The sequence below is a fragment of the Haemaphysalis longicornis genome, unplaced genomic scaffold, assembly GCF_048455015.1.
Source record: "Haemaphysalis longicornis isolate Haplotype H1 unplaced genomic scaffold, Haemaphysalis longicornis Haplotype H1 scaffold_13, whole genome shotgun sequence".
Classification (NCBI taxonomy): Eukaryota; Metazoa; Arthropoda; class Arachnida; order Ixodida; family Ixodidae; genus Haemaphysalis; species Haemaphysalis longicornis.
In genome coordinates, this window is record NW_027526233.1 from 102,900,526 (window position 1) to 102,925,790 (window position 25,265).

Sequence of the window (25,265 nt, forward strand, 5' to 3'; positions counted from 1 at the left end):
AGTGACAGGTAACAGAGATCATGTACACTTAACTCTTAACTGGGGGTAAAAGACGACTACGAATTTTCCTAATGTGCCTTCGGGGGAATCTGCCTCGAACTACGCCTAAAACGGTGTAGCTCATTTACTTCTATTACAGTCTTAGATCTCCCTTGCTTTATTCTAAATATTCTGCAGAGTTCGGTATCTGCTTCGCTGCTAGTATATATGTATGACAGGGTGTGTCACATGTGGTGGTCCTGGAAAGAGATTGTTGGAGCCTCGGCTTCGAAACGAAAGTCCCCTCCACTGTCAATTGTAGGCGACTGCACAATTCGACCAGGTCGAAAAGGCAATAGACACATCATTCCCCGCAGTCGAACAACGCTGGCCATAGAACCATTGCGTATTCTTGTCCCCAAACCTACAAAAACTGAATTTTGTGGGAAAATCTACTATCTGGATAATTAGAACAATCTCATGGTTTAGTAACCCAAAACAGCACATTCCAACAAAAAAAAATATTTTGCATGGCGCAACTTGGTTTGAACCGACTTTGGCCGACTTGATGAATTGCCAGAGAAAAGCCTTGTGGGCATGCCGCAACGTGGCGGGGTTCAAAAAACTGTCTCCCAAGTTTTTAAGCCCCCAAACTAAAAAACAAAAACAAAACGTAATTCACTCTATTTGCGGCGGAAGGTGGGCGATCAGGCAAATGGTTTAGCCCACGACACAGAGGGGAGCGAACAATGTTGGTAGTGATAAAATCAAGTTAGGGGCCAACCGTCTGCACCTTTGTGCTGTGAAAGTTCTGATAAAACAAGAGCCCAAGCTGCAGCCTGTAAATTTACTTTTCCACTAGACACCGATGTGTTGACAGCCGATGGGGATTCGGTAACGTTTCCAGCTGCAGCGTAAATAAATATTTAGAATAAGTAGAATAAATTTGGAGTATTGACATAATCATCCTAGCTGCAAACTGTTGTATTGTTCCGTTCATATTGGCCTCGCAACAGTATAAATTTTGAAGAAAGAAAAGTTACCTCCAGCTGCGGCAGAGCATACACCAAAAAGCTGGCTTTCCCGCAAAGCGTTTTTGCTTACGCGAAGTAAACATCCACGGAACACCATGCATAAAAAGTTGCATGTAAAACTAAACAACTAACGTAGCTAACGGCGACAACGCGCCTTGGCTGCTGGAAAGCAACGTACTCCCTTAAACCCACTCTAAACGAGCACGCTAAATTACCCTTGAAGGTATCGGTTGTAGAAAAGTACAATGAAGTCATAAATAAAGTTACACTAACAGTGACCCCCGAGAAGCCACAGCTGAATAAACGTACCTGATGCAATCAAACGCCACAATATAATGTGGGTATCTTCTTAGCGTACCGAGAATGGTGAAGCGCCATACTATCCCTGGGTAGTAATAACATTTGCGCGCGCTGGAAGCGAGACTCAAAGTAGTCTTTCACTTTTGGTATATCTTTACTTGTTGTCTCTGAGGTATTCCGATTAGAAGTTACGTTTTCTTTCTCGAAGATGATCAAAGCCAGATTCAGCTGAAGCCGTAGGGTATACGTAAGTTTAAGATGGTCGAAGCCAGATTCAGCAGAAGCCGGAGGGTATAGGTAAGTTTATTTGACATTAACACACGCGCCTATTTTGTGGTTTCGAACTGAGGGTTACATGTCGTTTTTACTCTTTGTATACACAGTCTAGCGCACTGATAACGGCCGCAGTTATAACGAATGCTCTCCTACAACGAACCAACCAAAGAACGAAAATATAAAAAAAAACACATCGTAGTAGTAGACAATGTTGTTCTCCCTCTACCAAACTTCGTCTTCAGGTGAACGGAGGGTACACATTACGGATGAGGGGTGAAGCAATATAGCGGATACAAAATTGGAGACGACGGCGAATTAGCAAAAACTTCGCGTTGCCGTTGTTCTAACACCTGCGGCGCACATCAGTTCTCCTGTCGTCCCGCCTCTGGGCGCTCAAGTCGGTGGTACGCAATTTCTAGGGATACAAAAGTGGCTGCCGAGAAATTTCCGCAGTCCCTGTTCATGGTCGAAGTGAAAAAAAAAACTAAGGAGAAACGTGAAACGCGTTCTATGAAGCCGAAACTCACCAAATGCCCTCTGAGGTGCCATCCGCAGTTCCCTTTCAACATTGTGAACTATCTTACACAGGGAGCAAACATTCCGTCCTTGTAAAGCGCGAGCTTTACAAGTCGACAACGCCAACTTTTAAAGACAAAGAAAATATCCTGGCCGCCAATTTCAATGCGACCCATTGCCCAGAAAGCGTACGGTGCCAAATCACATTTCGTAGGCGTTTTAGGCGTATATTACAAGATATTTTTCCGCTTGTTTAACTTCTTTTTACGCCGCGAGTTTTATTCCGGCGGGAGAGCGGCAGACTTTCCTTTATGGCTGCCGCGCGTTATCGCTGCATACACACCACGTACGTATGCGTGTTTTCACGCGGAGTAAACGCGTATTACACTTATTACGACCTCATGATTCAACGAAGAAATTCAGCGTTCGTTATAAGTGGGCTAGACTGTACTTTGACCAGTCTCACTATGTTCAATATTGAGGTCTCTTCTCTCCATAAACTGTTCTACCAGCTTGTCTATGTCCCTTCCTCGTTGGAACTAGCGACGTCGACCACACCTACGACAAAATATTGATTTTATTCAACGAAATGTGTGGATCGCCTAGATATTTCACGTTGATCATATTGCAAGGCGTGTAGAACATAATATTCGTGTATTTGGTTTTACGTTTAGCGTAATATTATTTGTGATTTGTCTTTAACTTTGCACTAACAAGAAGACACCAACCATAAACAAACAAAACTAAAAACGTTTTTAGCGGTTTTTGGCAAACACGTTGAAATATGTCTCCCGATCAGACGACCTTTCTACAAATCCTCGACTTCTTATCAAACGCTTGTAGTCAGATTTCAGACGGAGCCGTTGGAATTCTTGAATGTCTGCCGGTATTCTGGTTGCATGAACCATCGGTCTTACACCGCAGTACGTTCTCTGGAACAGGCATTTATTACCTCATATGAATCTATTATGTCTCATCATCCCGCAATGGTTGACTCGATCATGTGGTAATAAAGAAAACACGTTAGGCTATAACGTTTACTAAGGGTTGTCCCAATTCAATCTGTGGGTAACGGTCTTGGACGAATAGGTAAAGAGTGTTATTTTATTCAAGAGGGGTTTGTTTGCATGGCCCACGGCAAAGGCTGTTCGCCCATAAAAAAAACTTTGCGCGTGGACAAGATACCCCTGTTATCACCTGTGCTGCGCGCATGCGTGGCTCACGTAAACCATTCAAAGTGAGGCTTGATATTTTCACCCTTTTCTTGCCATTTACCTTAGTGTCGGTGAGCCCAGTGGAAGTTACAGGGAGAGCATGAAATGCAAATTGACTGATATGTAACACAAATCCGAACACCTACCAGACAAATGGGGAACAAAGCTGACTGTTAATATACTAAAACTGCCTTGGGGGAGACCATGGCTAATAAGCCCGTAAGTGCGCTTGGAATGGTGGTCCCATAAGTGAACTGATGCCATATAGTGAAAAACGAGTCCCTATCCCCAGTGGAGCTCCTTTACATATGTCGCCTTCTTAGATTTGCCTTGTTATTTTTTATATATTTAGCATATTTCGATGCGCGCTTCGCTAATATTTTCTGGCGTGGTGTGTCAATTGTGGAGGTCGGGCCTACGGGTAGTTCAAGCCCCGCCTTCCAAATGTAATAGGACCACCCCACCGTCTGTTGTGGGCGACTGCCCAATTTGACCAGGCCGAAAAGACAAAAGTCGCACCATGCCCAGCAGTCAAACCACCCTGGCCATGCAGCCTTGCGTATTGGTGTCCCCACACCTCCACAAAACAAATTGATGGCCTAATTTAATGTCTCGATAGATGGAACAAAAGTTGTACTGAAGGGCTTTTGGTGCATTTGAGCCTTAAACTACAGGGGAGAAGCCAATACAAAAGAAATAACGAAGGCGCTGATCATCAACATGTTGTATAATAATGGGGAAAGAAACCATACATGAAAAGCAAAGGGAAAAGAAGAAGAAAAAATGAAGGGAGACAACATTTTTGCGTAAAACTAATATCAAAAGATTTGTTAATATCCAACAACATTGATACCTGTGGCGTGCCGATTTGTAGTCCACTGTTAGTGATAAATAAGGCATCTCCTTAACTATTAGTGATACTGACACTTCACTAAAGCCATTGATCCTTTTTCTGGTGATTTGGAAGGTTTGCAAGATCTGGCACTCCCGTGCGCCGCGGCTAGGAGTGAACAGCGCCTCCTGCGGCTGCAACCCCCGCTCTGGGAATGCACCACACGTACCACTCAGGGGGCAAAAATGTATGTGCGGGAGCAAATACGGGGCCACGTTACTTTATGATACCTTATAATGATGCCAGTAATCGTTGTAATCCTTGTGTTAATCAGCTTGTGATAAGGTCAACTCAAAAACATGTTGTAGTTTTCTGAGTGAGGTTCCCAATAGCTTGCAGCGCGTAGTCCAGTGATTTTCTGCCCTGCGTTGCCTTTTATATGCACTAGGTGAATCGAATCCTACTGTCAGCAAAGCTCGATTACTCTGACACAACGGGGTCCTAATAAATACCCTGATGTTTTTCACTTACAGACACGTGTTAACGAGGTGCATTCCATGAGAAGTCCGATGAGGCAATAGCAGAAGTATGAGTTAGGCCAGTAGCAGTTCACGTTTACGGTGTGAGTCTCACCTTTACAAGACGATGGGAATTCTGCTATGTGGTATCCCGACGTTAGTAGCGTCATCATGAAACATCCACTGACACTTGCTATGGTATGGCCAGTCCCGAACCGACTGCGCCCAAGCAGTGCAAAAGCGGAAGTACGTCTCGGACGGCCGTTGAGTTCGGGGTTTTGTCTTGAGCTCTACCACGGGGAACCGCAGCTTGACGTACAATGTGTTTGACTTAGCTGGGCACAGTGTATGCCTAATAATTACGGCTACGTAACTCTGGGACTTCAGTATGCCCAGACAAAGGCCTAATGGTGCCGACTGCCAATGCCTTTCAATACAACTTCTGCAGAGTCAGGGAAACAACAAGCAAAGAGAAAAGGACGTTGGTGAATTTTGAAGGACACGTTTGGCCTGTAAGCCCTGCTTCACTGCTACAAAAGGAATTATGTGCAGTAGTGGCAATTTTTACGGTTGACTTATGCAAGCCCGGATTGAAGTGTTACTTTAATATTTCATTTCAAACATGTACAAACGTGACTTTTTACGATGAAACGCGGAGTTCGAACATGCTTTGCAGACGGGAAAATCAAATTTTTTAAACTGTGTGACGGTGAACATAGAGAGTTGGACTAGCTACTAGACGAACGTATTTTCTCGAAAACAGCTTTCTTGTTTTTAGCACAAAAAAATTTTCAGTAAATACATATATTTTTTACTATAAAGTTACCTTCTCCATAACTCAGTACGAAAAATAAACAATCATTAATAACATTTTTCTATAAGTTAAAAATTAACAATAAATATGTTATGTAGACACTACTACCATTTTACTATTCTAGTAAAAAAATTTTTCAGAAGTTGGGCTACAAACACAATAACGTAACTGTCTGTAACGAGCGAATGGGACAGTCGGCGCTGCTGTACTGGCCCAAGAAAGGCCCCTAAAATTCCTGAGGGAGCACCATTCTGTGATGTTGCCGCCTTTCGCCCTTACCCGCGCTCTCTGCCTCTCCATGTTTTGCTATTTTCTTCTTCACCGGCAAGCGCCGCCCGCCAATGGCCAACAGAGAAGACACGTGGCAGCTGTCAGTTTTTGTTTTTCTTCCTGGGCGGCCGGGTCGCGTATTCCCAAACCATATCCAGTAGGGGCCCAGGCCGACCACACCCCTTAAGCAGCGGCGCAGCCTACGAGGTTAAAAAATTGCAATTTTTTAACCTCCTTGCACCGTGACGTCACTACCTATATGTTCGCGACTTCTGGCGAAGTGGATTTTTTCTTTTTTACGCCTCCCCTCGTTTCAGCTGCTTTGCGGGCGGCCGATGGTTTCGCTGCGTGGGCGGGGCTGGCCTGCGACGCTGGGGAAGCTGACGCGATGTGGTATAAGTTAACCTTTAGTACCTGAGCCCCTGATCTCTCCGCGCTCTTCTTGCGCGCCTGCAAGTTGACGCTGACCTCCGATCGTCTTCCTAGATAAGGGCTCGGCTCCGTGCTCGAAGTGTGCGCGCGCGGATGGACGCTTTCACGTGCCTGTGGCAATTATACAAGTTCCGGAAAGCAAACACTCTCCTAAAGATGAAGACAAAAATTTGTTTTGATCTTTTGTGATCGCGCTGCTTCGCGGCGGCCGATGGTTTAGCTCCTAGCACAAGCCTGGCGTACGCGCTGGGTCTTGTGCGCCGTCAGTCCCTCGTCTCCCATGCTGTTCCTAGTTAAGCTAGCGCTCGGCGCGTTGATCAGAGTGCGCGCGCAGATGGATATTTTTACACGTACATATGTAGTTGTTGTTTACGTTCCGGAAAGCAAGCACTCCCAATAAAGTGAAGGCACAAATGTTTTTTTTTTTTTTTTTTGTCTTGGTTGGTCCTTTGCACTCCCTACCGAAGCACAGAACGTTTGCTCTCATTCGGTCGAAAGCACACGCGTACGTCGGTCGCTCGTCTGCTGCAAACATCATCGAGCGTGTTATTCGCCATACTCTTCTGTGCCTCGCACTCGCGCAGAACTGCCCATCACAAGATCCGTTCTCATAATTGTGTGCGCGACGCGCGTTTCTCGCGCGTTCACGCGGTGGTCGCGACGCTTATAACTTCTGCTTGCTTCATGGATAAGCACGAGCACCCGCTCGAGGTCGTAAGAGATGACCTCGTGTCAATAAATCATGAGTCTGTGTTCCGCGCGAACCTGTCTGACGAAGTAGCAGTCAACACCTTCATGGACACGTAGAGCGGGCGCACCAACATAACCTGGATTGTCCAAAAGGTCCACAAACGGGGCGAAAGGTATGTTTTTCGATACGAAGCGTTGTAGTACGCGAGGCGGCGTTTTGCAACTTGTGTTGTACTATTTATATTTTCATTCCTGCTATTTCTTGTTTATACATTTGTATTCTTTTTTGCGTGTGTGTGGCTTACAGTTGAGGCGCGAGCTGTGGCGCAATGTTGGCGAATTAAAAGGCCAGACACTAAAGAAATTTATTTATGTGGTAGATCAAAATGCGTCGCAGGAAACAGACACAAACTGCTCATCTATACGCATCAGTGGATCTCGAAAAGTGACAATTTTTTGCCGCTATTTGGACTCCCAGATCACTATCGCAAACATAGTGCGCCAAGGAGATAGTTTTTTTTACATAGTTTTATCTCTGCTGCGACTACCGTGACTTCACGCTCACGCGCAACTACTCATTAGTCCCAGCGAAAAGAATATACTTATCTGAGTGAGTGTAACACTTTATTAAATGAGAGGCCAAGGGGCCCTGGGGGAGCAAAGATGAGGAGAAAAGGGGAAGGTCACAACTGGCACAATGAACACAGTTGCAGTCTTGGGGTCCTAATCGCAAAATGAACACATTAAAGTCACTCAGTGGCAGCAGAACGCACAGTTCACACTTAGATGTACAGTTAACACTGTAGACAATGCGGTTCACAATGAAAACAATGCACTCTGCAGACAGTTCACATTGTAGACCGAACGGGCAAGTCGGCCTGGCTGCTACACCAATTTGTAGAGTCTGTTTTCAAGGGCGTACTCGGTAATTGCTTCTAGTGCGGTGGGATCGTCACGGACCCGACTAACATGTTCCTGTTCAGTCGCAGGGGCGGGACCAAGAGTTAAAAGCTGGTGGCGATTACGGTCGAATAATGGACAGAGCCAAATTAAGTGGCAACGATTTGGTGTGCCTTCCGGATTACAAGGTGGGGGCGTCAGCGCCATTCGGATCCTGCTGGAGCTCTCTATTTATAAATAACGTATCTTATGCAGCAAAATCTGTGTGTGCATGAAGCACAAATTGTTAAAAATAACTAATCGACATTGGCAACAGTGTGAGTGGTAGCACGCATGATTACTGATATCAAACTGTGCCCTGGTGGCTTCAGTGAAGAGACTGTGGTCAATAGCCCTGTACAGAAGACATCTATCAAACTCCCCGAGTACTTCAGTAGCCGTACAATCCAACTATTACTTATTCCTTGGTTGGTATATATTTTCAATATTGTTTCCCTAAATTGTTATGACCAGCAGCGCAAATTACGCAGAATTCATGACCGAGTGTAAAACGTGTACGTTTGAGCTGGTGTCTTTCTTGTCAACGTATCACCCTTGCAGGAACGATTAACACCTTTCATTGCTGTTAATAAAATGTCAATATTTTCCTTAGTGGCACTGTTCCTGAAAAAGAATTAATGTAATGAAGTTAATGTTAACGAAATTCAATGTATTAGTGCTTATGAAAGGGCCAAAATGTAGCAGCTCATGCAGCTGTAATATTTCGCAAGGGTAGGACAGTTTGTAAATGTAGTCATGGGTAATTGGCTGCCTTTCTTGTAATCCTTACCTGCAGCACCGAATCGTGTTTTGAGGTGTGTATATAGTGGAAGAGTACCCAACTAAATTGTACACCCTTCTGTGTGCTGTAGAATGAGCTTTCAATGAGGGTGTTTGCTTTCCGGAACGTGTAGAATTGCCACCTGCGCGTGGAAGCGTCCATCTGCGCGCGCGCACTTCGAGCACCGAGCCGAGCGCTTATCTAGGAACACGACCGGAGGTCAGCGTCAACTTGCAGGCGCGCAAGAGCGCGGAGAGATCACGGGTTCAGGTACAAAAGGTTAACTTCTATCACATGTGCGTCAGCTTCCTCACCGCCGCAGGCCAGCCCCGCCCACGGAGCGAAACCATCGGCCGCCCGCAAAGCAGCCGAAACGAGGAGAAGCGGAAAAAAGAAAAAAATCCACTTCGCATGAGGTCGCGGACATATAGGTAGTGACGTCACGGTACTGCGTCCAAGGAGGTTAGAAAATTGCATTTTTTTAACCTCATTGGCTGCGCCGCTGCTTAGGGGGTGTGGTCCGCCTGGGCCCCTACGGGATATGGTTTGGGAATACGCGGTCGGGTCGACTCGCCGGCTGGGGCCGTGCGCAAAACCGCCGGTGCGGAGCCATGTTTGGCTGCGCAACTTCAGTGCCGGCTTTGTCGTATCCGCCAGTGAATAGCAAAGTAAGAGTTACATGCTCGTTCCGAAGAAATGTTGCATCGGTGCCGCTTTATGTTGCGTCGTGGTGCCGATGTGTTGAGACTTAGGCACAGCGAATAGGGTCAGGGATGGCAAAAGATTTCGTAATTCCGTCCGGGAAACGCTACGCAGAAAGGAGAGTGTTTGCTTGCATAATTTGAATGAGAATGCCTCAAGCCGACGCTTCTATCACTCTTTTTTAAGGCAAGTTTCTGAATGCTTGTTCTCGCTTTTTGACTTCTGCGCACACTTGCGCGGTCACTTACGAAGAAATGCGTATTCCCTCCTCGACCGTCGTCTACCCTTTGTTCTGAGTAGGCATTGCACGGAGCCGCGAGTTCGTCACGTCGTAAGCTCCCGCTGGCGCATAAGAGGCCGGTTATTTGTCATGTGCGCGCTTACCTACCAGCATAATTATCAGCGCCGTAGCATGTTCAGTCGGTTGTCGTAAGGTTTTGGTGACGCAAGGATTGTTCACCTGAATTTGCGCTTGTTTTGGGGGTAGGGCAGCTTGCGTTTGACCATGTAACCTGGGCGTTCCGAGTGCGTGTAAGCTCTTTTTACTGTGAAGTCATGTTTTGTGCGTAAGCGACCAGGGTAGTCTTATATTGTTGTTGTTATAACATTGGTGCGCTTTCCTGCGGAATATGTGCTTGGCCGGTGCGGCGCAAATTGAGGCTGTAAATAGAAAACAAATGCGCCTAGGTAAAACAAAAACGGCAAAGCACTCTAAACTCCTGAGAATTAAGGTATGAATATGTCGGTAGTAAAAGCGGGCGCAGAGTGAAGGCCGCTAATTATTCACAATTATCGTCATAAAGGCGAACGCACGGACGCCAGCGCAGCGCTCGAACGACGGCATTTGCTAATGAAACGTTTTTCATACTGCCACGAACCCTGCGCAAGCCGCCTGTGCAGTGATTGGACGACCATAGTCACGCGAATGCAAGAAAAGAATTGCCGTAACAGAGCAGTACGAAATGTTCAGGTTCGGTCCTTCCGCGTTCGTGAACTATCTTGAAACGTTACAAGAATGCCGCAGACGTAAACATCACGCTATGCGTGAGCGGCATCCAGCGCGGACAAATATGCTTTTGTAGACAAAAATATAAAACAAAGCAACCTTACTTAGTGCGTGTTGGTAAAATAGGACTCTAGAAACTATATAAATGCCACCAAACAGCGCTTTGGAACAAAAACCAGAGCAAACTGGAAGAAAAACTTCAGTGAGTGGCCCGTAGCGTTGCAAGGCGTCTGCTGTGAAGCAGCCAACAAAAATGGCGGCCCCGCCGCCGAGTTCAAGGGCGCGCGGCGCCACGGGTGAGGGAAGAGAAAAAGAGGAGAGCGGAGGAGAAGGAGGGAGTGGTTGCCGCTACCTTTGTAATTTTAGGCACCTTAGGCCCAAGCGGCCAGTACCGCAGCCTTGAGCCACTACGAGGCAGTACGACACATTCCCAGAGGAGCCACGCAGCGGCTCTTCTGGGGACGTCTTGAACTGCACCTCCATTGATGAGTACGCCATGCAGACGAACACTGCCCGCATTGGTTACCGTGTACCGACATATTCTGTCCTTCTCGGGCTTAGTCAGCATGATCACGTTGGTGGGATTTCTTAGTGCAGAACACTTTAAGCGCTCGCCTTGTCGTCCTAGCTAGCTCTATGGAGCCAAGCATATCGCCACGGCGTCATGGTGTAACCTGTCACGGTTCCTTCGCCGCAGCGTATTCCGGAAGCTTCTAAAGCCAAGCGGCTATGCAAGGATAGGATATACGCAGCGTGAGCTAAGGTTCAGCTGGTGATTCTTAACTTTCCTGGTTGCCTAGGATCAGCTGATTATCATGCTTACTGCTGCTTATCATCCAATCCCAGTGGAATCTAAATCCAACCAAAATCCAATCCAATCCAAAACTAATCTAATGCAAAGCAAGAAAGAACTCCCGCTGGCGCAGCTTCAGGCCAGGGGAGCGCAAGCACTGAGAAGGCGGGAAATTTTATTTCCATCGGTTGGTAGCAGGAAGAGGACAACGGCGGTACAGCCCATTATCGGACATTACTGCTCAGCACTTGCGACAGCTTTCGCATTGAGGGAATCGGCTTTATTTTTGTTGTTATACCCGTCGGTTGGAAACCAACTATCCTTTGTTGTGTTGACAGTGTACTGCTAATAAAAAAGAGCGGACGCGGGATTTTCTTTCCCAAATTAAAATAATTACGAGAGCAGCCTAGCCCTTCTTACAACGTAGAGCCCTCAAAAGTGTTAACAACTACAAATGGCGAAGTGTCTGCCTTTGCTCAAAGAGGTGGCTAACGATATGGCTCAGGCTAGACAGACAGGACTGTGCGCATGCACTGGAACGGGCAGAGTTCGAAGGTGAGTCTCGTAAGCGCCGACCAGGAGCCGTCGTAGAAGTGTCCATGGCTACAATAAGCTGCCTTATGTGGGTAGGCTGGAACCCACATCTTTGCTGTTTTAGCACTGTCGACTAGTGTACATATTGCGAAAGAGTCGTCCTTTTCATTTATATTGTTGCTGTGTATTAGTTTATTTCATAGCCTGGAGGCTTAGTGGATATGAAGCGAGCTCAAAAGATATCGGGGAGGCTAGTTTAGCATCCCGAATATCGTCAAGGAAAGAACGGCAGGCAGAACCATGGAGCCACGGCTGTTAACGAGTGCCTTACATTAAACTTCAATGTCCCACCATCATAGGATTTCTTCGAAAATCCTTGGTTCCATAGCATGTGCTAATAGGTGGCGAAGGTTTGCCGGATTTATTGCATAGTAGAAGGTTAAGCATTTGACATGTGAATAATCATCCTCATTTTCTTTGTGCCTCTGTCTCTTCTTTCCATTACTATGACTTGGCATTTACCACTTTTCCAAGAAAAAAGAAGAGCTACAGAAAATGTACTTCGATACAATCACAATTACTTCTATTGCGATCTGCATGCCTTAGTATTTGTATACACGTCATTACAACCCCTTAAAACACGTTAATGAAGCGATGCCCGTAACACAATCAGTACATTCACGTTCAGTAAGCCGTAGCTGTCACCTTTAGTGAGGACGGTGATGCGTGTTCGTGTGACATTCCGGATTATCAATTTTCTAATTACACGAAACCGCAAGCTTAGCCAACCCGTTTTTGACATCGCTTAGCTTGCCTTTCTCCACCTGTGTATTTCTGAACTCGTCGGCCATTTTGAAGTTGAAGTTGAAGTTTATTTTTTTCTGAGTACAGAAAAACGGAGGGAAGGCAAAAGGCGGTTAGCCTGACAAAGGCCTTCCCTCCGAGCACAGTTGACACGCAGGTACATACAACAAAACAAAACATGGCAATTAATTCGCAAAGCAGAACATAAAAATGTTTTCCAAGGAAATGGATTTACATACAACCACACCCTTATCAAAACAAAAAAGGTCACCGCTGTGTATTGAAAATAAAGGCAGATATCACAACATCATTTTAATTAATAAATCATTACAATAAGCACAGAATACCAGTTTATACAGCAATACCAACAGGCAACAACAATAATATATACAACAGGCAACAACAATACCAGTTATACTTGCGCAGAACGAAACTAGTCGGCCCATAATAAGTAAATTCAAGGCACAGAAACAAATTACGTACACTGAACATTACTTTCCATTATTATAGTTTTAAATGTGTTATTCGATATCTTCTTTCTAAAATCTACTCGCATCCCTACCACATTTAGAAGAAAGGGAATTTGGTATTCCAAATGCTGTCGCCCGTAATTAGTTCTTGTCTTTGGCAGCTTAAGAAGTTGCCGCCGAAAACTATATAAAGATGGTTCAGATACGTTATCAGTGATGTAGAGTTTGTGCTTGTATATATATTGCAAAAGCCTAAAATAAAAAACCTGGTTTGCTTTCAATAAGGTGTATTTTATATAAAGGGGAGATGTTGGCAAATATTCTGCATGACCCGTGTAGCACTCAGGAATGCGCAAAACCTTTTTCTGCAATTTTATCAGCCTGTCATAATTCGTATTAGTGGTTATGCCCCATACCAAAATGCAATAGCTTAATCTTGAATAGAAACGTGAGTAGTACATGGAAAGTTTCAGCCATGTGGGAAATAATGAGGTTAACCTATACAGGCAGCCTACCGACCTACTGAGATAAATTGCCAAATTATCAATGTGAACGTTCCAAGAAAGATTTTCCTGAAACCAGACACCCAAAAATTTTTGTTGCTTTTCTTGCTTTAGTTTCACACCTCGAAAAATAATCTCGACACCATAGTTTTTGGCTTATTGATAGCAGCAAAGATTATGTATTTAATTTTATCAGAGTTTAGTTGTAGCCTATTTAAAGTTAGCCAGTGGGATAACTGATTTAAGTACGTATTAACAGTGTTTTCCAGTTCAAAAAGGCTACTGGCCGTAAAGAAAATGTTGGTATCATCAGCGTACATAATGACTTTAGGCGTATAAGGTATGCTACAAAAGTCGTTCACATAAATTAAAAATAGCAAAGGTCCAAGGATAGAGCCCTGGGGTACGCCTCTTTTCACTTTGATTTGGTCTGACGTATCACCGCATAAACTGACGTACTGACATCGATCAGTGAGGTAACTCTCTATTACCTGCAGTACAACCCCCCGTACACCATGTGTTTGAAGTTTCTACACAAGGACATCATGGCACACAGAGTCCCACGCTTTCCGCAAGTCAACAAATAATCCTAGAGTGTATAATCTGCTTGCAAAATTATGTATTATGTCGTGCTTAATACTAAGTAAAGCAGCTTGAGTAGATTTTCCTTTCTGAAAACTGAATTGCACATTGCTTGTAATATTAAATTTACTAAAAAATTTCTCTAGTCGAGTGTTTATGGCATGCTCGAATACTTTAGACAAGACTGGTAGAATTGAGATTGGCCTGTAATTGTTTAAATCTTTTTCACAACCACCCTTATGAAAAGGACAAAACCGTGCTATTTTTAACTGGTCTGGAAAAATTCCCGTCTCGAATGTTCTATTAACAATAACTGCTAAAATATGGGATATGATATCGGATACATGCTTAATAGGTACGGCTTTTAAATCGTCAAAACCCGAAGCAACATTGTTTTGAATATTCATAATAATTTCCCTGATTTCATTAGGTGTAACCGGGGTCAATGAGACAGAATTAGCTATTTGGCTAACTGAGGATATAGGACTTTCAGATTCGTCGCATCTATCATCAGGCGCAATAGCAGTAGCAAAGTGCGTGTTCAGTGAGCAAACAGCGTCATATCCCGTTTTAAGGCCTGTAGTTGTCATTATAATTAGACAGCTCCGTTCTGTGTGACCACCTCTAAGGTTATTAATTTCATTCCAGATTTTCTTGGGGTCATTACGTATATTGCTGAACAGCCGTTCATAATACTCTATTTTTGCTCTTTTCAGTTCAGCCTTTAACTGATTTCGGTATTTTTTAAAGGCAGCAAAGCTATCACGGTCTTTTGACTGCAGAAAGGAATGAAACATATTGTTCTTTTTTTTAATCTTCTTTAGAAGCGCTTTGCTGATCCAAGGCTTGCGTATTTTTTTACATCTTTGCCTCGTTTGTTCTAATGGAAATGCTTGATCATAGCACAGCAAAAGTTTTTCTAAAAACAAGGTGTACGCCTCGTTCGGGTCTTTTTCTTTAAATACGCATTCCCAATCTGCGGCATATACGAGACTACGAAAGTGTTCCAAAGACTGGTCATTTATCTTTCGAATGAATTTTTCCGCTTGACGTTGACGCCCATCAAACGAGACGGGTATTAGACAAAATACGGGTAAATGGTCGCTTATCTCGGCTGATAGTACTCCAGCGAGGCAAAGCGGTGGTCATTTGTTTGTGACACATATGTCAAGAAGGGACGCAGTATTTTTTTATTCAGGTAGCTTCAGTAATAACGTTTTCACAAGCATAGGAATTCACTAGTTCCGTGAACTGTCTTGATGAAGGGTCATTCAAAAGCATATTTATATTCACATCACCCATTATCACGAAGGTGAGGCCAGAACAACTCAGAAACGTAAGTAAATTGTCTAAGAACTAAAAAAAAACCTGCTTGTTGCCAGCTGGTGGCCTATATATCGCAACAATCAATCTTTTCCACGCGTATGGTGAGGCATTCAACATTGACGGTAACAGTAGAAAATTCTGAAATCAGTTCATGACTGGCCGGTTTTTTTACATACGAAGCTACACCGCCACCACGGCCATGTGGGCGTACAATACCATAATATACATAGTTTTCAAAATGTGGAGGGTTCTCGTCAGAAGTGAGCCAGGTTTCAGTAAATAGCATTACATCAAAAAAAAACGTGAGTGAACTAAATAAATTCAGCAAATCATCATGTTTATGACGAATACTGCGCATGTTCATATGAATTATTGGAAACTTCTGTCTGGTATGCTGAACTAATGTATTAAGTGAGTGGACAGCATGGTAGCAGCTTGGAATAGATGCAGCCATGCTGTTGATTCAGCATTATTTCTGGCAAGCAATGCGTTTGCCCTATTACGTTCTTGTCATCCGGTCAAGGTCACTTGGAGTTGTTTTCCGAATACACGGGGACCCTTCGTCTTTTCGTGCGAATACCTTTCCCCCGGCAGTCCACACGAACTTCCAGTTCACGTCACGCTTTTTTTGGACCGCAGCACCGAGTAGTTGTTTGCCTTGCCTAGTTAGGTGTTCATTTACGTATACCTGACTGCTGGTCTCAAAGCCGAGTTCTGTGGCAGTGATTTTCACCTTTTTTTGCCTTGCCAAGGAATGCGTTCCTCTTTGTTCGTCTTACAAATCGGAAAATGATGTTTGTTTGGTCATGCTTGGCAGTTGGTACCCGATGGCACACATCAATATCTCCTTCGGTTACCGGTTCCTGAATGTGTTCCCCGATTGTTTCCAGTACAGCGACTGGCTCTCCATCCAGAGGTACGCCTTTAATTTCCAGTTTGTTAGAGCGCTGGTATTGTTCCAGCTCCTCTACCCGACGGGACAGCCTGGAATTATCGACTTTCAACTCTTGGTTTTCCTTCAGCAGTTTCTGAATCTCTTCTTTCATTCCCTTAACATCCCGCAACACATCCTTGAGTGCCCTCAGCTCAGCTCTTAGTTCCCGCTTGAAATCTTCCAGTGCCTTAGCTGTTTCTTTTGCCATTGTACAGCTGTACAAATTATGCGCAAAAAGAACGTCAAGAAAAGCACGGCAAAAACAGTAATGCGTTCGGCAGCAGTGCACAGTTGGCAGTAACAATACTTAGATCGAAGGGCACATATCTCACCTGCAAAAAGCAGATATCGTCCTTATCTGCTCTGCACAGTGCACCGCTGCCGAACTGCAACAGCGGGCCAACCGGCGGTCCTTTTCAAGCCAGGCGGTTGACGCTCGCAGCCCTCTGGCGCCCAAATCCTGAGATCCGGGTGCTGCGCTTGCCAACGGACATCGAAGGCGAGGGGCGGTATCTTCGTTCCGTAGTGCCGGCCGGGATGATCGCCGCAATCGTGTCTTCGGGGGAGAGGGAGCTGCAAAAAGCAGATATCGTCCTTAGCTGCTCTGCACAGTGCACAGCTGCCGAACTCTTAATCTTCTGAGCTTTCGAGGTGCCAGTTTATCGACCTGCCGATTGATGTAAACTTTTTATACCGAAACTGCTCTATAGGTTCGTACAAACTACGTGCAAAATTTATTGGAATGCACCCGCCTATATACCAAACGTTGCGTCGTGATAAAAAAAACCGCTGTTGTGGGCATGACTGCTGTACATGCGCATGAGTGGATCACATAAACATTTAATATGAGCCTTCATATTTCCCTCTCCTAATGTCCACTCGGGATTGTGTCGCTGGTATAGACCAATTTTCAGGCAGGCTATAAATTGCAAATTTACTGACTGGTAACCGAGATCAAGAACTATGACATCAGAACCGAGGGGAAGCGGGAGAGGAGGAAAGTCGACTGGGAATTTACTGAATGTTCCTTTGGAGGAGATCATATCTGATATGGCGGAAGTGCACCTGACATTGTACTCTTTCAATTGAATTGATACCATATGTCCTTAAAGGAGCTTCTATCCCCAGTGCAGCTCCGTAGATTTATCCTCTTCTTACATTTCACTAGTTACTTTCTAAATAATCAGCGGAGACCGGTTCCGCTTCCCTAGCAGGTATGGCATGGTGTGTCACAGGTGACAGGCGTGGCCAGTTTAGTTGTAGCCTCTGCTTCGAAATGTAATAGGAATATCCTATTATCATTTGTTGGCGACGGTGCGATGTGACCATACCGAAGAGACAATAGCCCCATCATGCCACGCAGTCGAACCACTCTGCAATGGGCCCATTGCAGACAGTTGGCCCGAAACCTACAGAATCCGAATTTCTGGGCACGTTTTGTATCTCGACACTGGGAACGAACTCACGCTGTTTTATTAACCCAAAATGGTATATTTGAAAAAAAGGTGCTTTCGTCGGCTCAACTTGCTTTGTGCCAACGCTTACCAATTTCATTACGCGCTAAAAAAAATCCCTCTTGGGTGTGCCTACAACTTGCAGTTGGCAGAAGATTGTCTCCGAAGTATTGCCGCCGTGGAAGTAGAAACAAAAAAAGTTCACGCATCGCCTCGAAGTGAGTCATGACGAGAGGGCAAAGCACTGGGGATCGTTCTTACCGTAAATCACCCGTGGCATTGCCCACTCGCGCATGTAAACGAGTGACAAGAAATGTGTACAGTACATGCAATTCAAATCTAATCCAATTCAATAAAATACAGTTCAATTTATTCTAATGCAATCAATTTCAATCCAGTTCAATTCAATCTAAATCTAAGTTCATTTCAATCAAATCTTATCCAATCAAAATCCAATCCAAATGCACTCCAAACCAAAACTAGTTTAATTCAATGGAACCCATTTCAATCCAATCCAATGCTCCTCGCGCATGCGTAGCACAGCTCTCCAGGAGCCTCGAGAGACTGCTCAACATCTCCCTCACCCTCTCTCACTTTCCAACCTTTTGTGCACCTTTTATTTTCTTGTTACCCTTTTGCTAACCTTTTTTCACAGATGTTTCGATTTACATGGTGCTCAGCGTCTGTCCCACGTCCTTTCTGACAACAAACAAAATAAAATAGATACCTTTCTTGAAGACGTACTAAATGTAGTCGTAAACACCGTCTCCCACACTATAATGCTGATATTTCAAGACTTTCCACGATGCAAGTTAGTCTGCTGCGTTTCGTTGTTTTAGCCCCCCGAACATTTAAAACAACACAGATGGTCACAGGTAAATCCGAGGCTCGGCGCTAACACGTAATCGTTATCATAGTGTAAATGCAGATAATTTCAAACGAAAAAAAAAAAAAAAAACAGTAAACATGCCGCCATATTTTTTTATTCATTACAACCACCGTCTGTTATACAAAACAAAAATTAAAAAGTTACGCATATAAAAAGGGGGAACGAAGTAACGAAATCACAGAGGTGTACTCAACCAGCATTCGCACTCGACTCAATAGAAAAATACACAACACACTGATAACCCACTCGTGGAATCGCAAAGGTGTCTCAGTACAGCGCCATCGATCGTCGAACACAAACAAAAACAAAGAAAAAGACGCTGCCTGGGTCGCAATAATGCGTTCGTGCAGAATCATCAAGAAAACGATCGGTTAGTGAAGAAGTACGCATTCTGAGAATTTCTGTAGTTTTTTTCTGGTGGAAGGGAGATACAAAAGAACCAGCGAAATCTAGTCTACACATTGAGCTGGGTAACCCTAATAGAGGTATACATTTTCGAAGTTTTGTATCCTATAATTTACAAGGTACAAAAGTAACCTATATTTCAGTACCCTTTATATACGTATACACGTAAGGGTTACTGAGTTATCCGTTACTTTCTAGCTTTCAGCATGTATACCTTTTATAGGTGTCATCTACTGCCATACAAGGCCCCACACCTGGAAGGTGTAACGCTACATATCAGCGCGTTTCCGCCGACGTCGCTGTGGCGACCCTCCAATGGCGTCTTTCGGGCGCGGGGAACGCACGGTGTGTCAGTGGAAGACGATATGTGCAACAACACTCTTCATTGCGGAGTCTGAACTCGGAAAGCACCGAGTGTCTTTTGTACGTCCCTTCAATAAACTGCCGGCCACTATTGCGGCTGTACAAGCATTACGATAAGGATATACTAAAATAAAAGCCACATTTACAATTACTAAAATTGCGGCACCATAAAGCTCGAAAATATTCTCCTAATGTACCTATTAGTGTCCATATGTATATGCATAAGATGACCTGTTCGATAGTCATTACCCAAGTTGTCACTCAAAAATATTGGAGAATATTGGCAATGCTTGAGGCATATGAGCAGGCATGACTAAATTTGATGTTGGCATCAGCTTTATGCCGTTTAAGAAGCGACCATCACACATTCCAGGAGTGAAGTTAAGCTTTAGTGAAACCACATTTCGTTAAGTTAGCCAGATGTGATGCTCTTGATAGCTTATTTCAATAGGACGCCAAGCTGTGATAACATAGACTTAAGCCAAAGATTCTTGTGTGACAACTTGGCTCATGATGGTCACAAATATTGTGCAATACGTGTACTTATGTTCGCACATATTGCAGGAGCACATTTTCAGAAGTTTGGCATGAGTATTTGAGAACATACATAGTAACCCTATTTAAGGAATAACACATGATTACTATTCCTTACAAAGCACCAAAGCTGCGAACAACCCCAATCCTATTATTGTCTTTGACGAGTATTAGGCTTTTTTAATATTTTTGTGTAGTATTTCAGGGTAGAATTCGCTTTTGTCATATATCCGTATTGTACCTGTTTAATAAACGTTGCGTGATCCTCTTCACACACACGGCCAAATATACAGATTTTTCACCCTAATAGTTGCGGGGCTGTATGCAAAGTATTCCGAAATTTCTGATTGTTTGGATACTGCCATTGAACAAATTGTGGACGAGACGAGGAAGTAAACAGAACATTTATTATGAAATCACTGTTTCATACAAAGCAGTTTTTCGGGCTATATTTGCGGCATTCTTCGTGTCACCCAGAGTCTAACTTCAGACTCGGAATTCATTCGTCTTTACGAATCCATGTTATACTTCGTTCTTAGGTTTGCCATTACAATTACATCTGATTTGTACATTAGCACACACAGTTATGGTTTTTCTGCAGCACTAACAAGTTTTTTGGTGAATTGCAATCCGTATTTTCGAGGAACGTTCTCCTGGCATATGAATTTGCTGCATCAAAACAAGCATTTGGGAAAATGACAACACAAACGTTTTGCATTTTATGTAGTACACAAGCAGGCACGTAATCACGGCACACTGAAGATTTTCAGAGGTCATGTGAATAACCTATTCCCTGCAGCCGTAGATGGAGGTATATATTTGAAGGGCCATCACGTAGATTTTACCACCTTGCAAAGCCATCTATAGAAAATAGTAGACAAAGAACAAAATACAGCGCCCCCATGAGCCCCAATACCAAACCGCTGGAATGTGCAGCACTATAATTACATTGCAAGGAAATAAAGATGCAGAATAGAGCAATGAATGAAAGGCCAGGCCACACCAGAGTTACAGTAATTTACGTATTTTCGAGTAATTTCGCAGCAGTTTGTTCATCATTACACAGAGTAATTTTGCCGCCATAGTTCAGAACAAGCGAAGTTACTGCAGTGATACCGGCCAACCGTGCCGAATTTTCATCCTGCAGTTTTCAGGTTATGTCGCCCGATGTTCCTGCATACTCTCCCAGAGTAGGCAGAAACTTTGGGCCACGAGATAAAAATTGGGTGCTGCACGTACATACGAAAAAGAGAAAAAACAACCACTCCAGCACCTTCATGTGGAACTATTGATAACGCAGCAGGCAACACAGCGAACGTGATACCCCCCGTACTAACAATTTTATTTTGAACAAGGCCCCCGTAGAAGCTGAAAAGTCTTTCATTTCAGTAAAGTGTTTTTGTCAGTGTTTTGATTCTAGGCTATAAGTAACAAGGAACCGCCGATTTACAATTTTCTTCTATCGTGATGTGTTGGGGGTGTGGATATACCAAGCGTTTGCACCGATCTTCAAGTATCATTTCCAGGAGGCCCAAACAGACTCTCTGTACTTGTAATAGCAGGAAGGGTTATTTAGGTTAAAATGCAAAAGGTTGGCGGCTGGGCCAGTTGGTATACATTTATAATGACATAACACCACAAACTTGATAAGACGAAGAGAAGAAAACAACACGAGCACTCACTAACAAGTGGAGATTTATTAAAGAGCTCTTTTTTCTAATATTCTGTTGTAGCCAGCAAAACAACCCATGTAATAAACTAGCTGCAGTTGATAAAAGACAACGCAGCTCTATGCTTAGGACATCGTTACGTTAATTTATAATCTACATGCACTAACAAACTGATAGAAAGAGTCGCTAAGCGTGAGGCAAAATAAGGTAGGAAGTACGAAACACTATTACTCTACTTGAAGAAAGAAGTGACATTTTTAAAGGGTGAATCATTTGAAGCTACTTTTTCTCTGTGCAGGCCAGGTTGCCATCTTTACATAGAATATTTGAATAGATATGTTCCAGTTTTTGCATCTTTATACCATTGTTTCCACTGAAATCCGACTTCATTTCCACTTCCCAGTCGAAAAACACAACAGAAAAATACGACAGAATGATCCTGTGAGGGAATGGGACATTCTGTAGTCTGTAGTAAATCCTGTCCTGTTGTCTGTAGTCAACCCTGTCCTGTAGTCTGCAGTAAATCCTGTCCTGTAGTAAATCCTGTACTGTAGTTTGTCGTAAATCCTGTCATGTAGTGTGTAGTAAATCCTGTCCTGTAGTCTGTAGTAAATCCTGCTCGGTAGTCTGTAGTAAATCCTGTCATGTCTGTTTTCGTAGTAAATCCTGTCATGTCTCGAATTTCAACTTGTTTTGCATAAGAAATTTACTTCCCGTGATGTTTTTTCTATTAAGTACCTGAAGTATGCAAGATATGCATAACAATTTCAATAAAAATATGACCAACAAACATAAGCATTTGGGGGAATTCTTGCCTTTCTGGAACAAGCTTAAAATTGTTTTCAGTGAATAACTGATTTCAGAAAGCTGTACCAAAAGGCAATGTAAGCAATGCAACAAGTGGTACATTCATGCATGCAATACAAAAGTTTGATGTTACGCAGATTGCACATGCCTGATGCATGTGCAGTCGCGGAAACTCGTGCACACGCACACTGCACACGCGGAAACTCGTGGATCCGGCAGCCGCAGAGCGTAACGCTGGAACACGCCGGAGACAACGCGGTCTCCACCGAATAGCGTGGCCGATGCTCGCGCTAGGCCTTTTTTCTTTAATAGCCGTCTAATTACAAACCCGCGTAGCTGTTTTGAAGAAATACAGAAGTCTTTCCTTCAGGGACACCTAAGTAGCGCTACAAAATTTAGCTAGACTCATCTGAGCACTTCTCAGCTGATTTGGCCGTGCTTCTGAAGCAGGGCCGAATCGCGTCCCATCATCGCGTTCCGTCAATGACGCTCAATCTGTTCATGAAAGCAAATTTATTCTCCCGGATAGAAAAAAAAAACAATTAAACGAGCATGGACAATAACCGTTCGAAAATTCGTTCCTTATACTAGTTAGGATCATTAAAACACAAGCAAACAAATATTTCTTGAACCTGATTTATTTAAACAGCAAAACGGGAGAGAACGTGAGAGAATTAAAATGGAAAGTCAATATTTAGCTGGAATCCTTGCCTTGGTGAACCTTGATCCGGTGACAATGCATTCGCACAGCAAAACGTGGAGAAGTATCCTGTGGTGAAAAGCGCACGTCTCTGTGGTGCTGCACTATCTCGAAGAGTACGCACGCACGATACCTGCCGAAGTCACGCAGGGGTCATTGCAAGTTCAGTAGATTGTCAAAGCACATCGCACGTATTCGAGATCACACTGCCTGCGAAATTCGTCGTATTAACTCGCATCAGTGTGCCAATAATCCCAAGCACCACGGTTAGTCGTGGCTAGAGGAGTCCTCACTTCGAGATGCTTGAAATCCGGACCACTGATCTTGCTTTTACCACAGCTTCCGAAGCTTCAAATGTTGCTGCTGATACTTCGCGGAGACATAAGATGCACGTTTTTGCAATAAGTAACGCGTAACTTCAGCTAGGCAGAGCGCCGATGTTAAATGTGAACGAGCCACTCGGCCACGCTGCCACCGCCAAATTTTGACCGAAAGACGAAAAGCAGGAGGGAACAAAGCAGGAGGGAACAAAGGAAGGGTAAGGAAGGAACCGGCCGATCACGAGAAGTTGTTTCGCGACCCCTCCTCACCCCTCTCGATTCTTCGTATTGTGGTCTCCCCGTCCCGCGAGTGCTGTCGCGCCGCGACATGCCTTCAGTGGTGACGATGCTTCCCCGAAATTCTTCCTAAGGGCCGGGCTAGAGGGAAGGCGTGCGTTTTCTTTCTTTCTACATTTATGTTTTTAACACATCTCGGTAATGCAACGAGTTCACTGGCGCCTTTTCGTTTTCTTTTTTTCACACAGGTAGCGGCAACTGGTTCGCTGTTTTTAAAATCTTATTTTAAATATTTAGGCTTGATTGGACACATGTTTCGCGTTAAAATAAACAAATTGCGTGCTAAAAAAATAAAACAACAGCACGCAGATTGAAACAATGGGGCTCTCAAAAACACCCAGAAATACGTGTCAGAATGTGCACTGCAATTATTACACCACGTCTTCAAAAAGCATGTCTTGCTTGTCCTTTATGCGTCCGCTTTGCCGACGGGCTACCCTTACTGCCTCATCCTTTTATCAAAGATTGTCCACAGTACAATATATGCAATTGCAATTCCCTCAAAGAATTAAAGGAATTTGCGAAGTTCTTTATGTATCCATTTCTTTGGTTATGGGGCTACGCTTAGATGTTGCAACATTACAGTGATTTGTGCTAAGTTGCGTCGTTAATTGCAAATTTGTAGCGAAGGTTTTTTCAAACACGGCAGGAGTGCTAATGGCAGTAATGCAACAAACGTTCATTACAACAGGCGCTTGTGATTCAATTCAACGAGATGACCGTCACTCGCACGCACTATTGTTTTCGTGCAGCGCACGCTAAAAAAGTGGGAATTCGCGGCACCGCACAGGCCGAAAACACCAAGTTTCAGAGCATCTGCGTCGATCGCGGCACTGGAATACAACCAGTCCACCCCTTAAGCGGCGGGCGGCATTCCCGTGTCCAGCCAAGCAGCGGTACCACACTAACTATCCTGTTCGTGCTATCCGGTTTGATCTGTCCTCAAAGGCAATGGCCACGTGTTATTCGATGCTCTCCAGCAACCACCCCGCGTTGCTGTCGTTCAGCGCGGCGTTTTCCAATGTTTTCTGTTGTCTCCAGCGTATTACATCGCTCTCAGGATGAAAATGCGGTCCCCGCGTTGATGTTGTCCAGCTCTGCGTTTTCCAGTGTATTCCGTTCTTTCCGGCGTATTCCATCGCTCTCCTAATGCTGGAAAACGCGGGGTTTGCCGACAGGGTAAGCAAGAGATTTTGTAGCAATACTGAATGGTCTGTCGTGTGAAACTTTTGCAATGAATCTAAAATTCTCTTTCAGACTGTAAAAATCTGCAGGGACTACAAAATGTTCGGTCGCATGACAGATAATAATAGTAATTACGGAATCCAGTCGTAGTGGCTGAAGGACAGTCTGTGGTGCAACAGAAATTTGTGTAGTGCCTACAGGGTGTTGCACAACAGAAGTTTCTGTAGTACAACAGAAATGTCTCATGCGACAGACATTTTGTAGTTCTACTACAAAGGTTTTTGTAGTGGGGCTACACAATGTCTGTCGCATGATAGATATGTGTGTTGTACTACATAAATTTCTGTCGTACGACAGACATTCTGTCGTCCTACTACAGATATTCCTGTCTC